The 24,105-nt window shown below is 39.2% G+C and overlaps 1 protein-coding gene across 1 annotated transcript in view; it reads left to right on the forward strand.

Annotated features, from left to right (window-relative positions):
• Positions 1-24,105, forward strand: part of LOC104628233 (multiple epidermal growth factor-like domains protein 11) — a gene marked incomplete at its 5' end in the record, with an annotated part of 188,795 nt that overhangs the window by 34,727 nt on the left and 129,963 nt on the right. The window lies entirely within an intron of this gene.

Here is a 24,105-nt window from a genome sequence, read left to right on the forward strand (position 1 = left end):
AATTGAGGCACAGCCAAGCTGCTAACTTGCTTGAAGGCATCTTTCACGCTTCATCCATTATATGAGTGATAGATAGTATTAAACCACTTTTTCTTTGTGAGGAAAAACACATTGTGGATAATGGAAAGGAAATCATCAGTGCTAATATTTATCCCAACTTTGTTTTGTATCTGCAAGATCAATGTTTTTTTAATTCACTTTTCATTCTCTTTTGCTTCATTTGCTTTGTAGTTGTAAAGGACATGTTGCATCTTGGGAGAGCGCTGGATCACATTTTGATCACAGTTTTATTAATACAGAACTACACAAGTGGAATTATTCTGGATTCATATAAATGACAACAGAAACTCAGCCATTGTCAGATGTTTAAATATTTAACGTTTCTGAGTTGTTTTTTTATAGTAGGTACCACTATTCTTGTCAGAAATTTCTTCTAGCCTGATTACAGAAGGAGACTTAGGTAATATTCATGTGTGCCTATCATGTCTCCTGCACTGACCAATTCACCCAAATCTGGGAGGTTGGTAGAGAGTTCAAAGTGATCAACTTCCAGCAAATTTTGTGAAAAGCATTGTCTGGATAGAGCAGGGACACACACGTTTGTTCCACTGGAAGAGTTTATAGGTCAAACCCAAAATTATTTCTTCTGTTTGATTTATTGGACTACCACTTAGCATGCATATCCAGGTCAGCCAAGCAGCACTCAGTACTCAGAAATGGGAACAGGTTTTTTGTTGCCTTTTGCCCCTTGCAGGTTAGATGGCATAGGACAGGTCTACTAATACTGAGCAGGCGGGCAAGGGAGACACATAGAGAGGAGGAACTACAGATATTGCAAAGACATATGAAATTATAGGGAATTCTATGGATTGGGCTGGTATTGCAATAATGGGAGAGCAGGGAAACAGAACACAGACCTAGCTGCAGGTTAACAGGCTTCATTATTTAAACTAAAATTTAAATCTCCATTCTGATTCTCTTTGCAAATGCTATTTCATCTGTTTTTGAAACGCCAGTAATGTGACTATGTGGCCAGTGCACTGACAAACCAGAAGGTTGCCTCCCCTTGAAGTTATATGGTTTCTTTTAATCCCATGTTTTCTAATGGCCATTTTGTTTTTTCTTTTGCTCAGTTAAGATGAAATAAGCAGGCAGAGTCAAGATGAGAACCATTAGGTAAAATTAGAGAGATTTACACTTTTCAGATTTCCTTAGTTACCTTTACAGTGGAGACACGCTCAAGAATTTGGATGGATCCAAGTATCTTCTGTGCTTAGCTTTGAATTGGTTCTGGAGCTACCTAGGACAATTTTAGTAAATATCTGGTTCACGAGTAGTTAAATGTGCTGACTTTTCTATATGTGCATTAGACATGCAACTGTTATTCTATCATTGTGTCAGTTTTGTATTTGTCTTGGTAATTTTTAAGGAAAACTCTTAGAATTCAATACTAACTCTTTCGTTTAATTGATTCTTCAAATAACATTTTAGTTCTCTCTGTGTTTTCAATAGGAATTAAATTTTTTTCTATATTATTCTGTGCCCTGCTAGATTCCCTGTGCAAGTCCTTCAGGCTTTAAAATACCATCTTAAACTGAAACTATTTCATGTACTTTGAAAAAAAAAAGTCCACTAAAGAAAATACTGTCTTCTCTTGGAATCAGTTTATGGAACAGTTCTTCCTCCCTTTTGAATTTTTCAGGAGAAAACTCCTTAATTGTTTTGTTACATTACTTGCCAGTGATACCAAGATCATTGATTCTCTCTTGGTACCTAAACCAGCCTATTAAGACAGCACTATCAGAAATTTGTTACAGTGGATGCTTATATTTTTATCAATCAAACATATGCCATCTCAACCTAGGAGTAAATAGGGCTCTGAGTGGAAACAGGAATTTTGGACTAATCGGACTGTTTCTCAAATTTAAAAGTTTTTCTCAAGAAGGGAAAAATTTCAGATTTTTAATATTAATTACTTTTTCTGTGAAAAGTCATAAAATTAATTGTTTCTAATCCAATAACAAGACTTCCTTTTGAGAAGACACTCCTTCCAGTTGTCTTCAAACCAGGCAGTTCCTCAAATTAAGATACAGGATGGCCTCACTCCTAATTTGCAATTAAAGGCTGCCATACAGTGCTCTGCTGCAGAAAAAGGTCCAAATTCTACTTTTTCTGTAAGTCTTTCACACATTAAAAAATAGCAGTAGTAGTATAGCATGATAAAGTCAAACAGAAACTATAAAGCTCTGTGTCAGAGCTGGGCACCAGTCCGCGTCAAGAGATGTTCTGACTCTCTGTCTGACTCAGCAGCTTTTTCCATGATGCTTCCTGTGCTTGTTGCACCATACAGGATTTCCACATTTCTTTACTGAAATCAAATACTTTCTCTAGTAAAATAAGCAACGATCAGCACAGGTACATGAGTCATCCTTCTTCTATATGAAATTCAGAGTTTCAAAACATTAAAGAAAGGCAAGTTAAAATTATAGTAAATTAGGTTAAAAATCCTATTTTTCTTCATCATTGAGAATTTCTTCTTGTACTTCCATTAACATGAGATTCAGGAGGGACACATGTTTTGAAGTTTTCTGTTTGGGAGATGGCACGTTGGTGAAAAAATTACTTGGTCAATGGAAGTCTGTACACTGAACATTTACAATGATGCCCAGTCCTTTGTGAGGAGAATTATGCGGTTCCTCTACCACTTACATCTCACTGAAGATCTCAAAATGGGGCTCAGGTCCAGCTCCTAAATGAGATTTCAGTAGTTAATTGATCTGGTGTGGGCTCTCTGCACAGAAACTGAACTTTACTTTCCCTGTACGCTGTGCATAGGAAACATGTTCATTATCATCCAGGAACTCCATGACTGATTAGCTCATATTTACTTCTCTCTCAGTGCCTTCCTCTAGAGCCATGTATTTTCCTGGTTTCAATAGAGAAATGGAAATTAAATGTCAAACTAATCTCTGATATTTCAGAAGAGACAAACTTGAAAAGCAGAAACATGACCAGAAGAAATGTTTAAAATTTTATCGTGGCCCAGTCCACAGATATCAAGCAGCTGATTCTATCTGTGCAGTGGCTGTGTGTAACTGCATTTTAAGTAAGTGAACAGACCGACCTCAGTTGCAGGATTGTTTGTTTTACTGTAATTAGGTAAATTAATCAGTACATTAACTTCCTAATGCAGAGTACAGTTCTGAAATGAGTTGCAGATATTCGCTATTTTGATAAGATTTAAAGAACAAAAACCTCCACAGCAGGTCAGCGTTACAAGGCTACTAGAGCTCTGTAAATGTGTAAAAGCTTTAAAACTCCAGAAAAAAATGTATAGTGCAGAGAAAGTTACAGCTGAGTTATTTTTTGTTTTTAAGAGAAAGAAACAGGTTGGTTTGAGTTAGTTATTCCACTTCCATCTAAACATGTAAACACCAATGCATAACTAGCCTTGGCCTAACCCGTAGTTAAAGAAACTGTATTTCAAAACCATGAAGCTTCCTCCCTGTCCTTTGTCTGCTTGCAGTGTTCCCACCAACATCACCCACATGATCCCAGAAAGTGATCTTCCACGTGCTCGGGATTGTTTCATGTTCTGCGTAAGGGGCAACTTGTGTAGCCCTGGGTGATGGTGCTGCCAGGCTTCCCAAGGCCCAAAGTCGCGCTTACCAGAATTCGTTACATGCAGCCCCCGTTGTTAACAAAGGGACGTCTGACAGTTAATGGTAAATATAGAACGGCACGTTAAACGAGGCTTTCTGGTTTCTCCTGACTCATCCACCCTTTTATGTCAGTCTTTCAACACAGCGATTCCCTGGAGACATTAAACATGGTCAGTTCCTTTGTTTTAGTAGCTGAGTGCAGTCCTGTATCTCATTAAAGTGACTAACTCACAGTGAACAATGTCACATTACTAAAACTTCTTTGTCTCTCAAGTAAATGCAGGCCAGAAAGCAGGCTAAGTTTTTTTCCTGGGTGACTTATTGGGAAGGGAACTGGGATTTATACCGAGGCATGGTTGGCATCACCAGTTCCTAAAATACGTTGGTTGTGAGCTGCAACTACCACAGCAGGCTGAAGTTAAGACCTGATCTTTGTGCTGGACCCAAGCTCTTTTGTCCCCATGGTTCTTTCTTTCTATCTATCTCTTATCACCTCCCTTTCATCTGATTTTTCTCTTGATTTCTGCTTTTATCGATTCTTTTTCTTTACTTCCCTCCCTTATTGCCCTTAACACCTCCTAACTCCTGGGCGCGAGGAGTCAGCTGCCCTGGCTCTCACCGCCAGTAGCCAGTCTTACAGGCAGTCAAGAGGCCACAGGCTTGTTGTTCAGAGGCCTCCTGAGCTGACAGCTCCACACGGCGGGCTGCCTTCCTGATTATGTTACCCACTAGGCAGGGAGTAAAGTGGGTTTCAAGGAGCTGCCTACTGTTTTACCCACAGTGAGATGTTGCAACAGAGAAAGGAAATGGCTCTCAAGCAGAGCAGTGGCAGGATTTTAGTACCTTGAGTTCTCTGTTATTCCCCATCTTCCCTAGATTGCGCTGGTGCTGCTTATGTAGCCTGGCTAAGAGTCTACAACACCATTTTATATCACAGAGAGATTCCTTTAACGTCTTTCAAAATGACAGCCTGCCTTTTCAGGCTATGCATCCAAACAACAACTATTTAGTGCGGTTACTTTCTCAGCCGCGTCACTATTTAATTGGAAACTGCCAAGTGTGCCACTGGTGTCACATTGTGGTCTCCCTCTCACATAGCAGTGGAAAACAGAGACAGGCAGTCAGGAGCACTTACTTAATGTAATCTGTGTTACCTGAATTCAAGGTTTGCAAAGGATGCCAGGTTAACACCCCAGGGGACTTGAGCGATGTATTTCTATATTTGAACTTTAAGTGGGGGGAGGAAAAGAAGAGAGGAAAAAGAGAAGTATGTAAAAGTTTATGAGACATTTTCTAAAATTCAGGGAATAAGAGTCTGTAAAACACAGGAGGATTTGTATTCACTTTAGTTCTAGTAATGGGCAGAGGACTGTTTCTGCAAAATCAGTGATTGTTGCTGAAAAGCATCATAGTCACCATCTGAGCCTACTTTCAGATAGCTTTTCAGTACAGGTGTCCCTGCTCCAAAAGCCTAATTAGAATGAACAGAGTCTCCATTTCTATAAAAATTGAACCCAAACCAATCTCAGGTGCTGGCAGGTTTTGGGAACAGGTGGGGATGATTAGTTTTCTGACTCTGACCATATACCGCACTAAGTCTCCTGGCACATGGCACCTACCTAGTGTCTTTCATTTGCTTATGATCATTAAAAAGTAATTAGTGAAATTAAGGAGTTCTTCTGACTGTAATGTACTGTCTATTTGAAAACAAGGTGGATTTTGGTGAAGAGTCTCAATTTAGTTCCTGGCAAAGCAGTTTATGTTGCATGTCAGGGATCAAAATATCAAAATACACATGGACAGGTCTCGTTGTTTGCCACATGTAGAGTGAGCTTATGCCTCAGGGAAGAAGAGCCTGTAGCTTCTGCAACCTACTTTGTATAGCCCTGAAGGGTGTGGAGAGCCAGCTCCCTGCTGCCCTTTCAGGACACCAGGACACAAATACTTCATAAATCACAACCACTCTCAAACAGCTCTGTTTCTTCAGCTGGGTGAGGGGTTGCATCACTCCAAGACAGAGAGCAACCAGTGCATTCTTTATGTACGTGGGGAGTCCCAGGAAGCACCCTGTGTAATAGCAGCAGCATCTGTTGATGTAATACCTTTCCTACCAGCCCAAAAGATCCTAAAGAGAGGGTGATCTCAGTCCGAAATATCTAGAATTGTTGAGGGCCACTACCTAAATTGCTGTTACAAAGCTGTCTGTGATGTTCTTTCTGTGCCCACTACCTTCACTTTAACATGCAAGTCAAATGCTAACTGCAGTTGCGTGATCACTCTGGTAGAAATTACTATGGTCAATACGCAAATATTCTTTCTAGTTGCAGGGAGTTGAATTATTTGTATCCAACATAATTTTTTAATGCACTCTTTTGTTCAGCAATTAATATTTAACAGTCTCAAATAAAATTGTCAAACAATATGGTCTTCTCAATACAGTTTTAAAATATCTACCAATCCTTCATACTCTATTATAGTAAAACATTGGAATGGCTAATGTGAGTGGTGATTTCATTTGGTTATATTAGTACAAAGATGAGCTTCAATAATCCTCTTTATTTCACTTAGGGTTTTGTGTGTGTGTGTGCGTGCAAGAGAAGTGCAAGAAAATGCAAATGCATAGGGAAATTAATGATTTTCAGGTGTCCGTTCAGTGGCTTTTCTCTTACACCCATTTGTAGGCTGCCTGGAAATTTATCTCAACTTAATCTCTAGTTATAAGCAATTTGCAACTTGAGCAATAATCTTCATAACCTTTGCTACAAGTTGTGTCCTTGATATAATAGGGAAGGTAACGCATTAGTAGTCACATGCTGAGCTCTGGCTGTACCTGAGATTTAATGATACTTAACTCTGGACCTAATTTCAGTTTACAAGCGATTACATGCTGTCCTCTGGGACATTGCTGCAAAGAATTTCCAAATAAGTTGCAAAATAGTGACGAATTAACTTGTAGTCTTGTCAAAATCAATTATCTTACATGACAGCTCAACTACACTTTCCTATTTGCTGCACTGCAGCATGCTAAACATCAGCCAAAGCGTAAACATAAAGTCCTTGTATGTCAAAACTCTGTAGTAGATTGATCTTGTATTTCATGTGCATGCAAATCTCCTGTAGGCTTAGTGGAAATGTTTTACTTACATTTACAAAAAGAGAATACTCTTTCCTGCCATGTTTATAAACTGTTGCACTATGCAATCATATAGATTTGATATAATTTCATCAAAACATTCTTATGGATGGTGTCCTTGGTTTTTCAAAGTTAAAAACCTCCTTTCAGATTGACTCTGCTAAGTCAATGCCAGGTAAGACCCTCAACCATGTGCATGCTGCAAACTCTTGCTGCAAGGGAGTGGCTGCATGCCTGTCAGGTGAATGAAATGGTGCCTCCTTCCCCAGGCATGGTGGAGCTGCCTTCACAGGGATGATGTGATGGATTTGAGTCTGGTCATATAATATGGGAGATAAGCACGGAGATAAGCAGTCTATAGGAAAACTGTCAGCAATCACTCAGATACAGCCAGCCCGCTCCCCGCACCCGATGGGGTTTTGGAGAGGAGGAGAGCTGGAAGGACCCAATGAGTCAAATCACTTTTTCTGTACTGAGGAATTTAGAGTTAAATTTCCCAGCCTGGAAAACCTGGTGTGATTTAGCTGCACCCACGGATCTGATCGGTTCCTTCTGTTTATGAGAAACTCACTCTGCACAGAGCTGTTGTTTGAAGTCCCAAACACTTAGGAAGGCAAGATTCCTTCAGTTCTTACTCGGTTTGTAGTTTTAAAGGTTTCATCACATCTTGTGTGCGAAGAGACATTATCTGTGAAAGCATAGACTCTTTGTATAAAATTCTGTAATTACACGATTATAAAATGCACAGAGCCACTTTGCTATCGCGTGTATATAAAAGACAGTTAAGCTGACAGGGTAGCATTCTGCTATATGGTTATGATCGGCTTAAGAGAAATAAAAGATAGTAAAGACACATCAACATCTGTTTAGGTCAAAATCACTGCAGGGAAGGCTGCTAAAAATTTTGAGTAGTGTAGTGCTGGGAATCTGTTTTGCAGGTTTAGCACTTGACTTGGCTATGTGTAGAGGCCTGTCAAACACTACTACAGAGAGAAATACATCTAGGACTTGTATCGTTTCCAAGCTTTAATTTCTCTGATATAATTTGGAGAACGAGTGTTAGTGAAATAGTACATATTCCTGCCAACGGATTACTGAACCAGGAAAATACTATTTCAGATGTAGTATTGGTAGATAATGAAGATATAATAAATGACCCAATCGTAGAAAATAACGTCAGACTGAATAATGACCATTTGGTTCCTTTAAATCCAAGAGAAGTAAAAAGAAAAAATCACATCTCTACAAAACAAACATTCAAAATTAAGAAAATTCACTTGGAATGTCTTTTGGCCTGGAAAACTTAGGAAATTTTTTATGATAGATGCCCCAAAGTCCAAGTTCTAAGGAAACTGTCAGGGATCAACAACTTAAGCTTAAGAAGCAGAAAATTGTAGCTGGAGACCCCAGAGACAATTTCATAGTAATTATCAAAGGAGAAGGTAGTAGAAAGAAGTACAGATCTGTAAGGAATAGAAAAGGGAACTGAACAGCAGACAAAACTATGTCTCAGAAGTCAGGATATGTTAGGCATAAAGTGAGATTCGCCAAACGTCAAGTGGAGTTACACCTAGCATATAGGCTATTAAAACAAATGGCAGCCGTGTAGGTAAAAAGAGAAGAGAGAAGGATGGGAGAATCCTGCTTTAGTGGAAATGGAGTAGGACACTGGTGTCACCAAAACTAGGCAGATAGTTTTTCCAGTTTTCTGCGAGAATGATGAATGTGGCGTCAAAAAGAAAATGAGTAAAGGGGAAAGAAATAACCACAGCTGAGGCAGGAGCAAAATTTGAAGACATTAGTATGCCCACATAAGGCAAGCCAGATAATCTGCCAGCCGTGTTCTGAAACAATGGCATATGAAATCTGACCCTATAGCGAGCATTTGTTAATAAATCTTGCCAAGGTGAAAGGGGTACTTGTCAGAGTCCAATATATGCTGACCAAGTTCTTGCAGCTACTGCACACGTGGGGGGTTTAATGACTAATACAGAGTTTACTTATTTGAAGTTATACAGCATTTTGATTTAGCAGAGTGATACAGCAATGCACTTAAATTACAGTACAAGTACAAATTACACTTAGCAGAGTGTAGCAATTGCAGTATATGATTGAATCATAATAGAAACATGAATTTCATTACTGGTCTCCATGGTGTGTTTGCCGTCATGACGCCCTGCATCCCCAGTTGCTGGAAAGGAGTATGTGGGTTGAACCAGCTCAAGGCCATTGCGCTCTTTAAAGTTCTGTTCTCATTGTTCATTTTGTTATACTCCACGTTGGGTTGAGCCAGGTATACGCTCCTCATGCTGGTCTAGCTAACTCAGGAAGAGGTATATTTGCATTCTTTTGATTAACTTAGGGAAAAGCTGTTACACAGGTGGTTGATCCACTCAGCTGATACAGCCAGTTGCTCTAGAACAAAGGCTACCCTCCAATTCCCTTTTTGTTGAGAAAAGTTCAGCTTCCTTTGTAATTGCTGTGGTCAGTCACTCATTCATTCATCCCTGAGCCTCAAGGACACGTAGCCTTTGCCTCTCTCCACTGAGTCTTCTTCCATTGTAGCAGTTCATTGATTGGTCACAGTATCGTGTACTGAAAGAAAATCAAACATAGTTGCTGCATTTAAAAGAATTTAATAATAACGCACTTAGCTAGAGGCCTGTTTTTCCAATTTCAATAATATAAACATCATAGAATACATTTTGGAGGAAAAGAGAGAATCAAATGCCTAGAAGTAAATGAAAAATGGGATAAAATACAACATGTATTTATCTAAGGTAGATAGTACTAAAGGAAGTGGATAGCTTTTTTTGATAAAATAACCAATTTTCCAGGCAAAGGAAACAGTGGGAAATGCTTTGTAAACATAAACAAGTGGAGGCAAATTGCTGCCTGATGGGTTCACTGTAAATGGTGCCTTGCCATGAATTCTATAGCTTGTGGTAAGTTAAGAAAAAAATTATTTTCAGTTTATTTATATGAAAATATCGGCATGAACCACGTTAACATGTACTACGAAGCCAGCCACATTGTGTGCACAGTATCAGAGCTGCCTCCTACTTGCCGAATACAATTTGAGATATATGGTCAAGATGGGGTTTACATCATTCTACCATATGCTCTGTATGCCACGAGAGGAACTCTTATTCCTCAGTACGTGGGGCTGGCACTCAAGTGAACCTTGGCTTCCAGATCCAGGATCCAGTTGTCCATCTTGGATGCTCTTGTTTACTGACTGCTCTGTAGCTAAGCAACTGCACAGGTCTTCTAGGAAAATATATGGGAAGGGCAAAGGTGGTTATGCTGGGGAATATGCGTATATAACTGCAGAAAGCAGAACAGAGCTCTTAGTCTTCCTAGGAGGATGTTGCAGAAGTTTGAAATGTCCCATTGGCAAAGAATTTCTGAAAGAACATTTGTTTTCTGATGAAAGACCCTATTTAGGACTTCACAGTTACTTTTTAACTACTAGCTCAGCTACAGAGTTGACCTCTACGGGTGGCTTGAGAGTCTGCAGTTCATAGTGCAGGACGTCCTATTATGAAACCTCTTCCCATGAATGTAAAGATTGTTTTCATACTGGGTGCATCCAATTCCTCATCTTGTTGACAGTTCCCCAATTTTCTTGATAGGCATTGCCGCCAGTCAGCATTTCATCTTGAAATACTCTCCTGTTGACCCTTGTATGTTAGATAAATTAGTTAGTTTCTCGCTGGTGTAATTAAGGAACAGTTTTTTATTAAAAGTAGAAATGTAATTTTTGGTAAAATATAATTTGGCTATTAGCCTTATAAAACAAAATTCATTATTATTTATACCTAGTAGCAATGGGAGGGATACCCCAGCAAGATCAGGACTGACTTGTGACAACAATTTAGATATCTGAGCTGGAGTGACCTGACAGAAGTTTCTGGGTGGTTTCTTCTACTCTAATCTCCATGTGTGGGCCTGAACAGAAGAAGAATAAGCTCCCATGAAAACCTGATCCTGGGAGCTTGTACATTTGCACCCTGAAAGGTGGCATGGTACACCTATAGTCACCAAACAGGATCCTGGAATGGAAACTCTGCCTTCAAAGTTCATGTCTGACTTCATCACTTTTCTGGTTTTCAGGCACTTTTCATCATTAACAGTTGATATTTTTTGCCTTGGAGAGAGTCTCAACATTTCATCCATAAAGCTCCATTATGCTAACTCAATTTTTAACTCTTATTTAAGAAGAAGGAGGAGAGAGATTACCTAACATACTGAATTACTTAAAGGGTGAAATCCTAGTCCTGGAAGGCAATGGGAGGTTTGGAATCTACTTCAGTGAGGTTAGGATTTTATGCACAATGTTCATTTCCTTTTTCAGGAATACTCATGTCTGCTCTAATGTAAATAAATATTACCATGGAAAGTTATCCCACTGCAATTACTTTGTGCATTACATCCTAAATATCTACTTGTACATGACATTTACTAAAGAAAAACACTTGCAAATTACATGTTTGATTAACATTACATCTTTCACCGTTTAAAAAGGGTATGGTAATTGAAAGCTGCATTACTTAGAAACCATGAACTTTATTTGAGCTCTTCTCTATAACTGCAAATCTTCCCTTTTTTATTGAATATTTCACTCCGGATTTATGAACATTTATAATACGTGGAAGTTAAGTCCTCTTAAAGCAAACATCCCAGAATATGAAGGCAATGAATACTTCCTGCTTTGTCACTCTTACAAACAAAGGTGCGCGCGAAACGAATAGCGGGTAGAATGATGGTTCAGGTTTCGCACCCTGTCGGTACCTTGCACAAATGACCATAGTTCTGTGGACCTCTACAGAGAGCCCACGTGCACCACGGATAAATCTTACCGGCAGTACTCACTGGCATGTTGTGAGTGCACATTTTTGCACCTTTGAAAATAGACATCCTTGAAAAGAGGTTACAATTAAATACCATCCTTGCAAGACTTCTTCACAAGTAGAACAATATCCCGTGACGTTATTCTTGTGAAATGGCACTTGAAATATTGTTCTTTCAACTCTGGTGTCCAAATCCCACACTGGTGCAGTTCCAATTACATTAGCAATGTATCACCTGATCCTCTTTCAGAATCAATGTTGGTTTCTCTAGGTGCTGTTAGACAGAACTCCTCTGTGTGAAAGGACATCTCAACCCATGTGGTACATTTTGAATTAGAAACGAGCTCCTCAGTTTTGTGAGTGAATACACTGGGAATACAACAGTGTTACTGTGGGAATTTATTTGTGCTGTCTTCCAATTTCTGTATCAAAACTAAGCTCAAAGTTAGATAGACAATTACAGTGCGGTTCCTGTTCAGCTTGGTGGGACCTGCAGGTCCTCAGCCTGTTGGGAAGCGAGGCGACTGACTTTTCTGTTTCGGGAGACAGGGTTAGCATGAAAATGAATATGAAAAACTGGCTCTAAACCTAAATAAATCTTACCTGTGCTCTTTTGTTGCCTTCTCATGATGCATGTATGACATAAATTCTCAAAATCTATTTTTGTGCTATTGCCAGCAGCCTAGGAGTCGAGGAAATAAGAATTATGGCAGCCATAATGGCATCGCTTATGAGGAAATAAAAGAAAAGACAAACATGTCCATACAGTACTTATAAATCTATTATAAACTGCGTTCTAAGCTTTGCTACAACATTCTTAATTTAATCTCCATTGCAGTGCACTGTTGATACAGTAAGGAAAATTTACTGTGCATTAAAGTTGTGGACCGATTAACTTTTTAAAATATTGAAATCAATTTTTGTATGTGTATGTGTGTGTGTGTGTGTGTGTGTGTGTGTATATAAACCTCCAAGAGCTTTTGAATATGTGATGATCTTGTAGGGGTGAGATTTGTAAAGTCAGTTAGCTGTTAATTTGAGATTGTTATTCATCTGTAATTGCAGCCGGTTGTTTAGAACTGTTGTCTCACAGCAGGCGATGCACGGGCCATGTTCCAGCATCGATTACGTATTGCACCTTGGGACTGGCGTTGAAGAAACAACTACTGCACTGATGTGCAGCTGACAGCAGTGACAACTGCATGTCCTGCTCAAGGCATGACATGGCTCTAAAATTAGAGTCATGCATTGGGTGGTCATAGCCCAAGTTATTTGCGTATGAGTTAAATGTCCTGTCACTGGATAGTTTCACCTCATGGGCTAATTTGTAATGTGAAGTCCAGCCCCTAGTGGGGGATTCAACCCATCTAATCCAGCCCACTGCTCTGGGAAGCATAATGCTTTGCCAGCCCTCTCAGTGATAGAAGTGGACAGTGCTTTGACGACCCTGGTCTGTTCCTTTTTGCTAGTTTACTTTGAGCTGGCCTGTGCCTCCTCCCTGCGGCTCATTTGCGAGGCTTTGGGTTTTGTCCGCTACCCTTCCCTCTGCCGTATTTCATGGTCCTGGGACGTTACTCTAGACAAAATCTGAGTAGAAGACAAGACTGAATGGAAACAGAGGAGTTCTGTGAGAACTCCTTTAAAACATGAATGCAGAGCTAAGTCCTGTGGAAGTTTCCCCTCTCAGATAGGGTTTTATGTTTTTTTAACCCTCAGACCACCCAAACCACATTCATTTTACCATCTCATCTCATTATTCAGAGGTTTGCCACACAGCTCCCAGTGGCATTCCTAGAAAAGTCATGACTTTTTTCCTTTCCTTGGGACCTGACCGTGTGCAGTGTGCTCATCTTCAGTAAGCTGTAGTGATTAATAACTGTATTTCTGTCCATTTTATTTCTGAAATGGCCTTTGCACTCACTGGAGCGGCCAGGTCACAAAGCAGGAGAATGAAAACTGGAACAACGCACAGTTCAAAAGTAAATAAGGAACTAAATAAATAAATAAATAAATATTGCACACCCTTTTTATGGAAAGCATTAAATAAACTGGATCTAGGAAAGGTACTGCACTTGCACTATTCAGGCCTTTGAAGTACGATTGTATAATGTATTATTTATTGTGCTTCTGTGACTACTGCAATATCAGCTAATAGAGGAAAGATGTTTTAGATGTTACTTAAGAATGTAAAAGAACATGACTTAGTGAGTCAGAGGCTGTAGGAAGGACTTTTTCTGCTGCTCCTTCTGTGGCTGCAGGTAACAGAACTCCTCACTTTTCCTGCTGAGGAATGACTGAATACATTGCAGTCCGGTCCACTGAAGGGAGACTGTGTAGCTTAGCAGCTATTTGGTTTTCACTAGATGAGTTAACAGCTGTAATAAAGAGTATCCAGGAAAACACCTCCCTCATCAGGATGGCCCCGCAGCACCCCGGGCCACGGCATCCCCAGGAAATGCCGTCTGCGTTTCCACTTCCAGACGCTTTGACAAATTGGATGGGTGGGCAGATTTAGGGCCCTGATTCACAGCACACAACCGAGAGTTTAACTCCCACTGAGATCTCTTGGAGGTGCAATTTGGCTGCCCTCCCTTCCCTCTCCATAGCCTACTCCACAAATGTCCCTTTGCAGCGACAGGAGGCATTGGCTTTAATATATTTGCGTTCGCTGGTGTCTTCACCACAGAACACATCTGGTGAGGATCTTCAAAGAGTTTTTCATTACCATTGTTCCAACAGAGCTATAATTTGGAAGTAAGTCAAACAGGAAAATCCACCTTTTACCTCTGCTTCTAACTGAGAATCCCAACAAGGTGGAAAATATGATTTTTCTTTGGTGACAAAAGAACTGAATGGCTGATCTCTCTGCTGCCTGTGTGGTGGACAAGATATGAATCCCGAGGCATGTACACACAGTATCTTGTTTTGTGAGGGAATGCCTCTGGTAGTTGGAGCCAATGACTGACTCTCATGACTGGGAGAAACTTCCCTCCACTCCAGCAGCCAGTTCTGAGCACGGACCTGGTGTGGCCCAGTTTGTTTACTACCTTGCGCTTCAGTATCCTCACCCAAATGATGGAGATAGGTAGATTAAAAAAACATCATGTAAGATTAAATACTAAAGCACCTCAGGTTTTCTCAAAAGAAAGTCTCTGTGTGAGGGGAAAGACCTACTGTATCACTTCAACACGCTGCTCGGCTGAAACTGTTCTAAATATCTGTAAAAAATGTTTACTTAAAAGTTGCGTAAGCTCTCACTACTGTACATGAATTAGAGAGGATTCTGTTTCAACATTACTGTAATTCTCATATTTGCCACTGACAACCTATCTGCATTATATAAATCACCTCTAGAGCACCTAATTTAGTACTATTACAGTCCAGATGAAATATTTATGTAATTTCCCTTCTTTTGATATAAACTGCAGTTACAGAGAGAAAATTGACTGTAAAAATGACATTGTAGGATTCTATATTTATCTTCTCTCAGCGATTTCCACAGCAAATTTACTCCATTTACCAGTTGAAGGGTTTTTTTCCTGTTGCCTGATTGTAAGCGTGGCAAAACTGAGCATGAAATTTTAACATCATGGTGTGTTTCTCCAAATCACACTTGTCACACTTGTAATCTCAGTAGAGGCAAAAGACAGATTTGGTGTCTGGGCTGCACTCGTAGCAGTGATCCCTCTGTAATTATAGAAAGGCTGTTTTATGAAATGATACCACGCCTCTGCTATTTCTACTCTGTAGGCAAAGACAGACATGTAGATATTAATATTTACAGTAGTGTTTTGCAGCCCTAGTCAGGAACTGGCACTTTGTTGTGATAGGCATTGTGTTATCAGGAGACAAAATTTAAAACCTTTGTCTCCAACTGCTTAGTCCCGTATGCATCCTTTGATGCTTAAAAAGAGGGTTCTTTTCCTTAGGGCAGTAATAAAATCATCCTTTTCTGTCCCATTGTCTATCTGCAGCCTCAGAACTGCAGCATTTTTGGATATTCTACCCGTCTGCCAAAGGCTGTTGTAATTGGCCAGTGTGTTAAAAGAAGTTCCTAGTGAGGATGGGAGACAGGCAGGCCTGCACAAACACACAGTGACAATATAAATCTTATTTCAAGAAGAAAACAAAAGAGATCTTTTACACCAGAGATCTTGCATTAGTAGTGCTTTCAATTCTGCATCTTTTCATCTCAGATTCTTGTCCGAAGGCCCAATGCCTTTGCTAAGAGAAGGTAGAACTTGTTAGAATTGTTTTGTATAATGTTGCAGAAGAGAAATCAAAACTCTGATCTCAGCCAGAGTTAAGAAAAGCTCAGCAAGTTCCCTGCAACTACTAGGCAAACTGTTGTAAGTACCTACCCCACAGGATCTAATATTGTAGAACACCGAGCAAAGTGGATATATGTGTGAAGCGAGAACATGGAGCAAGAGATCTGATGGATCTGGTGTTGTGTAGTGTAGATACATTTAAATATCACATAGATTTCATGAGGTTCTGAGTATGTGCTCAAGATGAGATTAGGCAGCATATGGTCTTGGTATCTGTGACTGTCAACACATCCCTTCTCCCTTCATCCATAGAAAACTGTCTTGAAGAGGTAACCTGCTGGTGGGAAAAATCACTTATTTATTGGCAGTCTACTCAAAGAAGCCAAACTTAAAAAGCAAGAGTGACATATTAGAAAGTATCAAAGATCGAAGATTAATTCCAATTAAATATCTTTCCGAAACTGTTCCGATAAAGGACTATATTTAAAGTGCATGGCTTATCCATTTCGGATAAAACTAGTGCATTTTTATGGTCTTGTTTTGTCCACAGAGGCACAGGTGACATTAAGTGAAAACCGAACACATAAGCTTTGAACTGCTCCGTCCACTATATTGTCTTCATGCTAAAGAAAACATGGTGTTCAGTTTTCGCTAGCATTGCAGAAGGGGGAGGGAGTTTCTGACTAACATCCATTTTTGATGTGCAATAAAGATGCCATATGGAGTCAAATTGGTGATGATCACTGCTGCTTCAAATAGAGTGCTATTTCTTATTTGTGACATCTTTAAAAAAAAAATCACTTAAAGCTTGTCTTTTAGTGCTGGGCACTCATATGTTATTGGCCAAGTCTTTGATGAAAACAGGGAACGATCTGTAGAAGTCAGTTTTACACGAGGATTTTTCTCCATTTTATTTCAAAGGGTCTATTATTAAGAAATTGTAAAGAATATTCTTTCAATCTACCGATGTACGTTCTCATTAATGTGAATTCATTTCCTGTGATGATCATGGTAATACAAAGCATGCGTCTGTACATTCTGGTTTGTGCAGCTAGACCTAAAATTGCAGCGTTCCCGTGCCTCGCTGCTGCAAAAGGCATGGTGTGTTCCTAACTCCAATTTACAGATGGCAATTAACTTTCTAAAACTATCAACCTTTCAACCTCCTTTCTCTTCTCACCGGGGATAATATTGACATTTAGAATCTGCAGACAAATGCTGCAGTAAGAAAGAGAATGTTTTTTTAATGGAGACTTCTGCCATATCTCCGAGAGTGTAAATGTATGTACACAATTTGCATGCATTTCAATATATATATCCTGATGAATTTCAGTGGGCCATTTTATTCAGGGGAAAAATAGCCGACGCAGACACCATAATTGAATGAATATTATTTTAAATATTCTAATGTGAGAGAAAACCGTTCTGTGCAGAAGGCCAAAATGAGTCTGTGTACCTATGAAATCACATTTCAGTCCTCAAAATAGACCTGAAGTAATACATAGACCTTTTGTTTGCTTCTGGCACAGAGATAAGGCCCACAAAAAGCTTGATGACAGTTATGTATCTAATGTACTAGTAAGCCTGTCACTGACTGGGACCATCTCCTTGTTCGCTTTTGTTCTCTGTTTTTAGCCGTCGGTTGTCTCCTGTCTTTAGCCAAGAAGTATGTCTGCATTACAGCCCCTTGGTGTCACAGTAGTGTGTATATAGATGTACTCTCAAAATTTCTTGGTTGGCGTGCAGGTGTTTCAGTATAAGCTGCATGAGCCTACACAGGCTAAGTATTAGGTGTAACAGTGCTATTGACGTCTAAGGTTTGGGAACTAACTTGTATACATTAGGGCAGGTTGCTTTCACACCACTGCATCACAGCTTCGGCTCCTTAGATAGTCACCTCTTTGTGGCAGACAGCATTTTAGCTCCGTGTGTGTCATGCCTAGCCCAATGACATAGGAGAACACAAATAAGGGTAAGATGAATTTCCTCTGACAAGCTGCCCCCCATCTTACTTATCCTTTCCTTTATCAGTGACTGTGGGAACAATCAGGACACCCAGCATTTCACAATTTGAGCAAAACTTTTCTACCCCAAGTTGAATCCTTAGGGAATTGCTTCCCTCCCATATTCCGTTACAAACCCAGCTTTACCTTTAACTGTATCTTTTCCTTCAGTAGCTTTTTTTTTTTAGGGTAAAGAATACAGAAGAGTTTTGGAAAATAGGATAGAATCATCCCAGTGAATCACAGTAGACACACTTCCTTTTCTATACAAGTGTTTAGTTACTCATTATGGTCTTCGGTTGAAGACTTACAGCAAAAAGTAAGTCCAGCCTCTTCCAAAATTGACATATTATATATTTGTTGTCACCATTAGGCAGTTGTTGAACCAAAAACTATTGAACTATGGAAGGATACCATCAGTGGGCATTCCTTGTTCTTCAGCTCACTGTTTTAATAGTGAATCAACTTGAGGAACAAAAAATGTTTTTTTCTGCTTTTAACAACTAGTTTTGATATTTACCAGTTGACCATATCAGTTTTTCTAAAAGCAGCAGGACATCATGCAAAACTGAATTTTAAACTGTCTGGTTTGCAATCTGATGATCTTCTAGCTCCACTGAAATTATAACAGAAAACACAGATTGAAGAATGTCATTAGACAGGGATAAACATTTGGATTTTCTCTATGAAGGTTTGTTAACCTTGACGTGTTTAAGATTGTCAAGTGACTGTGAGCACCAGAATTACTTATGGTACATCCACAATATAATATTTTTATATATCCATAAGATTTTTAAAGATTTGTTCTTTCTTTTCACTTTTCTAGTGGGTATGAGGCAGGAAATTCATTATTCAGTGAAGCATGTTTTTTAGAGAACTCAAGACATTTCAGAACATAGCAGAACTGGTACAGAGTAGAACAGAAGCAGCAAGGCAACAGATATTCCTAGAACACTGCATCTGGAATAACCCAAGAATAGCAGCTTTTGTCACTGAGACACCACCCACTGTTTGCACCATGGCAGAAATGACTGTTTGAGGTGAATAAGGGCATGATAGGAACCCAGATAAATGTGCATTATTATTCATCCTTTACCAAAGGCAAATTTTACAAAAGTGACAAATTCAATTTATTTCCATGAAACCTTCAGGTTGCCTAGAATGCAAGGAAACAATGAGATCCACCTGGATTTTTTTACTTGTCTCAAACCTGAAAGGAAATCTCTAGTCCACAAATGATCAAGATTAGTATTTGCTTTGCTTTCATGAAAGGTTACCTGTAGAGTACCTCACATTCATTGCGAAATTTATTTCCTGATGAATCCAATTTACATTAATGTGGGCTCATTAAAAGATAATTATTGTGCTGAGAAGAGGACCACAGCATACATCAATAGAACATCTGTAATTGTTTTAGTCGTATGATAAAGAGATGATTCTGAGTTCAGCTTTTCATAATGCCACTCTTCTAAATGTCAAAACTGGATTCTTATTTTAACAGCTATGGCAAAACTTAATTACTGTGATAATTATTATCAAGAAGCAGATGCCTAGCACCAGCTCACCTTCTCTCTATTAGCATAGTATAGAAATCTTTAATGTTTTAACAATTATGATTTTGAAAGAGACTACTAGGATCATAAATGTTGAAATAGCTGGGTAAGCTAAGTTTTGCTCAGAGGCAAATAACATTTTTAAAGTCAGCATTTGGAAGACACTATTTAACAGTGGTCCAGTTGCAAACTGTTCTATACAGTTTCCCAACATAGATGACATTTGAACAGATTTAGCAAAGATATTAAATAAAAAATTTGGTTTTATCTGGTGAATTTTTCTCCATGTTTGGAAGTACATACTAGAGTTTTAGTTCTATTAGCTGGCTCGCCCTCTGCTTGACATTATATAATAATAATTAATGGATACGTCCATTTATGTAGCTATATACCTTCATGTTCCAAGTATTTCATAGCATTAAGTAATTAATCATCACAACAGCTACATAAACTAGGAAGATAAACTGTACAATAGAGTTCATGTACTTTAGCCCTGGCATTCTAGAGTAACAGCTCAATAATTTCTTGGTGTGTGCAAACAAATGCTTGATAACACAGAAGAAAGAATACAGAAAATTAAACAGTCAGGAAGAAACAGAATGGCAGATGAAGGATCCAGTCCAGTGCTGGGTATCAGTGGAAACGTATGTGTGTGAGGTGGTGTGGGATCTCCCTGTGTACTACTGGCAGAACAGTTAATTCTCTTATCTGTCGTGAAGTATGTAATAGTCAGCCAATAGAAAATACACTAGTAGGTACTGCCATATGAACCACATATTTGGAATAGTGAAGTTCATTCTTTTTTGCGGGCTTTTTCTGTATCTCTCTCTATACAAGCTTGCTGCAGGGTTTCTGTTGACTTCCAAGGGCACTGGATTGAGTCAAAACTGGAGAGGGTGAACATTCGTTTGCTTATATTGCCGCTTGTGCTGCTACACCTGTCACAAAGCCAATGGGTAGACTTAAACTTGTGCTTATGCCTGTAGCTATTTAGGACGGCAAGAGTTTGTACTTCCGTGATCAAGGCTTCTCTTGAGGTTTTCATAGAATCGTAGGGTAGTTTGGGGTGGAAGGGACCTTTAAAGGTCATCTAGTCCAACTCCCCTGCAATGAGAAGAGAGCCTAAACTCATAATGCACCGTCTGTAGTGATGCAGAACTCTATGGAATCACTGAGAGTGAACAAAACCTCCAACTTTCTACAATTTTAAGCTAAACTGCAGGACAGATAGACCTTATATAGTACAAATGCATCAGTGTCGGCAGTAACTCTGCCATACAATGTGCATCTCTCTAGTGATCATTAAGTTAGATTCTTTTATCTGCTTCCTGGAAAGCTTATACAGAAAAAGAACATTTATTGACCTTTCCAAGAGTCAGAAATCCAAAACAGTCAGGAGTAAATTCATAAACACACTTACTTAGAGGGGCTCTAAATGTCCAGCAAAAACAGAGGACTAAAAAAGAAGAGAAAAAAATCAGCACCATTTGATGCAAAGAATATACTTTAAATCCGCATTCCTAAGAAGGTTCCCTTACTAGTTTGTACTTATAGAAGGCACATATAATTGCAAGGACATTTTTCAGCCTGAAACTTTGCTCATCTGTTTAAAGAATATCCTCACTAGGAACGGAGTCGCACATTTAGGCTTGGCGTAGCTGCTGCAATCTACCACTTTGATTAAAAAGTCTAATTTAAAATTAAAAATGTATTTTTTAAATAATTCTTTCAGCTATATAAATGTTGAGATTCTTTCTAAAGTGTAATATAGTTACTGTACTTTGTGAAGCAATTCCAGTTCTCAGTGTGTCTCATAGCATCAGGCTCTTAGATATTCCAACTATACAATGATTTTCAGTTAATAATGATGTTTGGGACACAGCACCTTTCATCTGAAAATACTGAAGAAATATAAAAACAATACTTAAATCTCAGAGAAGGCCTTCTGATGGGCTGACCAAAGCATGAAATGTGGGACATTATTCATGTTTCACAGTAGGTCAGCCACTTCTCTTTAAATGCTAGGCGCTCAGATCATTTCCTGTACAATAGGCATGAAGCCAGATTTAACATTGTATTTTTATGATACTGCAAAGCAAAAACCACCTCCTACTGCTTCTTGCATTTCACAAAGGTGGGAATATGACTGTGATAAGGCTCCAATTCAGAAGTTCATCCATATTTAGAAAAGTATTTAGCTCATCCTAGGCCAAGTTTACATATGCATATGCATGTGATTAAAGCAAAGCAAATGCTGTAAGACTGCACCAAATTAGCATGAAGGAACATCCAGTCCTACGACATGGTCTAAAAGACAACAACAGGGTGAGTTTGGCATGAAACCCAATCCTCTGGTTGCCCCAGCTGAGCACTTTCACACTTCGATGCTGTTCTGCCCCCAGCCTTTATGTGCCACATGCTTTTCAGAAAAAGTATGTCTCCCAAAGATGTTCCAGACACACGCAGCATCATTTTACTAGAATTACTACAGATACCGAAGTTGTCATGAATCCACCAGCGCAGATCACTGAGATAGTAACGATGCCTGACTAAAATAGTTTGCAATTGCTTTCCAATGGTTTCTGCATAAGATTTGATATCTTAAGCCACACCATGATTAGGAGAAAGTTCTGTACATCACAGTGAAAAGCTGGGGTTCTTGAGTTCCCTCCTATATTTTTGAAGGATATCACTACCACATATACGGTAGAGTAAATATACCTATCTATCTGTGGGAAGTTAGATGGAAATAGATACAGATGATACCTGCAGCTGAAATAATGAATAAAGCTGTTTTCAGATGAAGAACACACATCTGAATAGCCCATCACATAGCATTTTTTTGTGAAGTTAAACCTAGACAGGCTCTCTCCTAGGAAAAGGGGAAATTGATTCGAAGTACTCACAGGAAAAGCTGATGTTGAAAGTTAAAGTAGTTACAAAGAATGGAAAACAGTTGGGTCCAAATCACAAATTTTTTAAAACCATTGCTCCCTTCAGTGCCTTTGACTTTTGCAGTAATGTAGGTGTCTCTTGCCCTGTCACAGTGAGGATATGGTATGCAGAAAGACATGATCGCTGCGTTGAGCATACACTGTAATGTCTCAAAAACAGATCTATAATTTTTTTCTTCTTTCTCCTGCTTGGTTTACCAAGCTGCCCCTGGGGTGCTCATTGCTAAACATATTCATAAAATTGCTTCAACTTAAACAGAAACAAAAGATACAGAGAAAAAAACCTACTTTGGATTATAGCTGAACACCACCAGTAAAATTAGCCAGTGGCTCAGATCCTCACTGGGTGTAAATTAGTCCTTTCAACCCCAGATGGGGTTTTGTCAGTTTGCACCAGTTTGTTTTGTTTGCAGCATTGCCAGTGACAGCTGAGTTTGGCTTGTCCCGCTAGAACAAATAGGAAAAGGAGAGAACAAAATATACTTTGCCAGCACTTTCTAGATGATCTTTCTTGTGATAGAAGTGTTTGTATTTTAGTAAGTGCCTTTTCCCCATAGTCCAGCTACTTTTGCTTGAGCCTAGAGAGAAGTGCAGATTCTCAGTGGGTGCCAATTGATGTAGCCCCAGTGGTGTCAATGGATGACTTTTTAAAGCACAAACCTATAGCTATTCGCCTGCAGCTCTTCACCTGTAGAAAATAGCATTGTTTACTATGAGGTGAGGCTGGGACAAGAGCCATGAAAAGCGCCTAAATTATGCAATGATCTGACAGAGACTGAAATTTTCCCACTGAGGAAGACCCCATGCTTTCTTTAAAGGTTATTATGCAGAGCCAGTTCAGGTTTGTTGTGCTCTCCTTTCTTTGTGTTAGAAAATAGTATGCATACTCTGCAAATCTGTGACTTCTTTATAAAATCTTGGTCTTATGCTTTTAAATCTATACCATATGAAATATCAATCTGTCCAATTTTTTCTCTCTGAATATAACAGTTATCAAGCTAATAACAATGACTGATAGAAAACCAGATCCACTTGAATTGGGATGGGCTAGCTGAAAAACTCCGTTGATGAAAAGGAGTTAAAACCTATGTCATTTTGTCACCTTTCACTATGACAGTGCTCCCCCTCCTTTTCATTTTCCTTGCATTTTATACTCTTGACAGTACCCAGCAAGAATCCAAAGGCTGGAGCAGGGTGGCTTGGGCAGACAGTTAATCCATCTTTCCTCAGCTGCAGCACATCAGGCCGGTCAGGCAGCACCCAGTTCTGCTGATTTGGAACATGCTGCTTAGGAGTCTCTGTCTGAGCGAGACTTAACAGACCTTGAATGAGCAAACAGCAAGATCAGTGCTATTTTTAGACAGGATCTAACCTTCTGTTGTCCTCATCATTGATTTGTGATCGGAAAAAAAAAAAGAGTAGAATTTGATAAGTGACCTCTGACATGAAAGAGTACAGCAGTTACACAGCCAGAAAAAAGAGAAAAAAAAGGGGAAAAGGGGAAAAAAAAAGAAAGGAGAATATTTTAGATACCTGTGATGCATCTTATACAGATATATGACTGATAAAGAATAAGGAACCATATGTTTCTCATTCCAATTGTCCTCTGCACCCCTCCTCTCAGAAGAAAGGATAGTAATGAAGTTTTACTACACATAAAATAGCTTCGGTAAGTG

Source organism: Phaethon lepturus, unplaced genomic scaffold (genome assembly GCF_000687285.1).
Source record: "Phaethon lepturus isolate BGI_N335 unplaced genomic scaffold, ASM68728v1 scaffold7591, whole genome shotgun sequence".
Taxonomy (NCBI): domain Eukaryota; kingdom Metazoa; phylum Chordata; class Aves; order Phaethontiformes; family Phaethontidae; genus Phaethon; species Phaethon lepturus.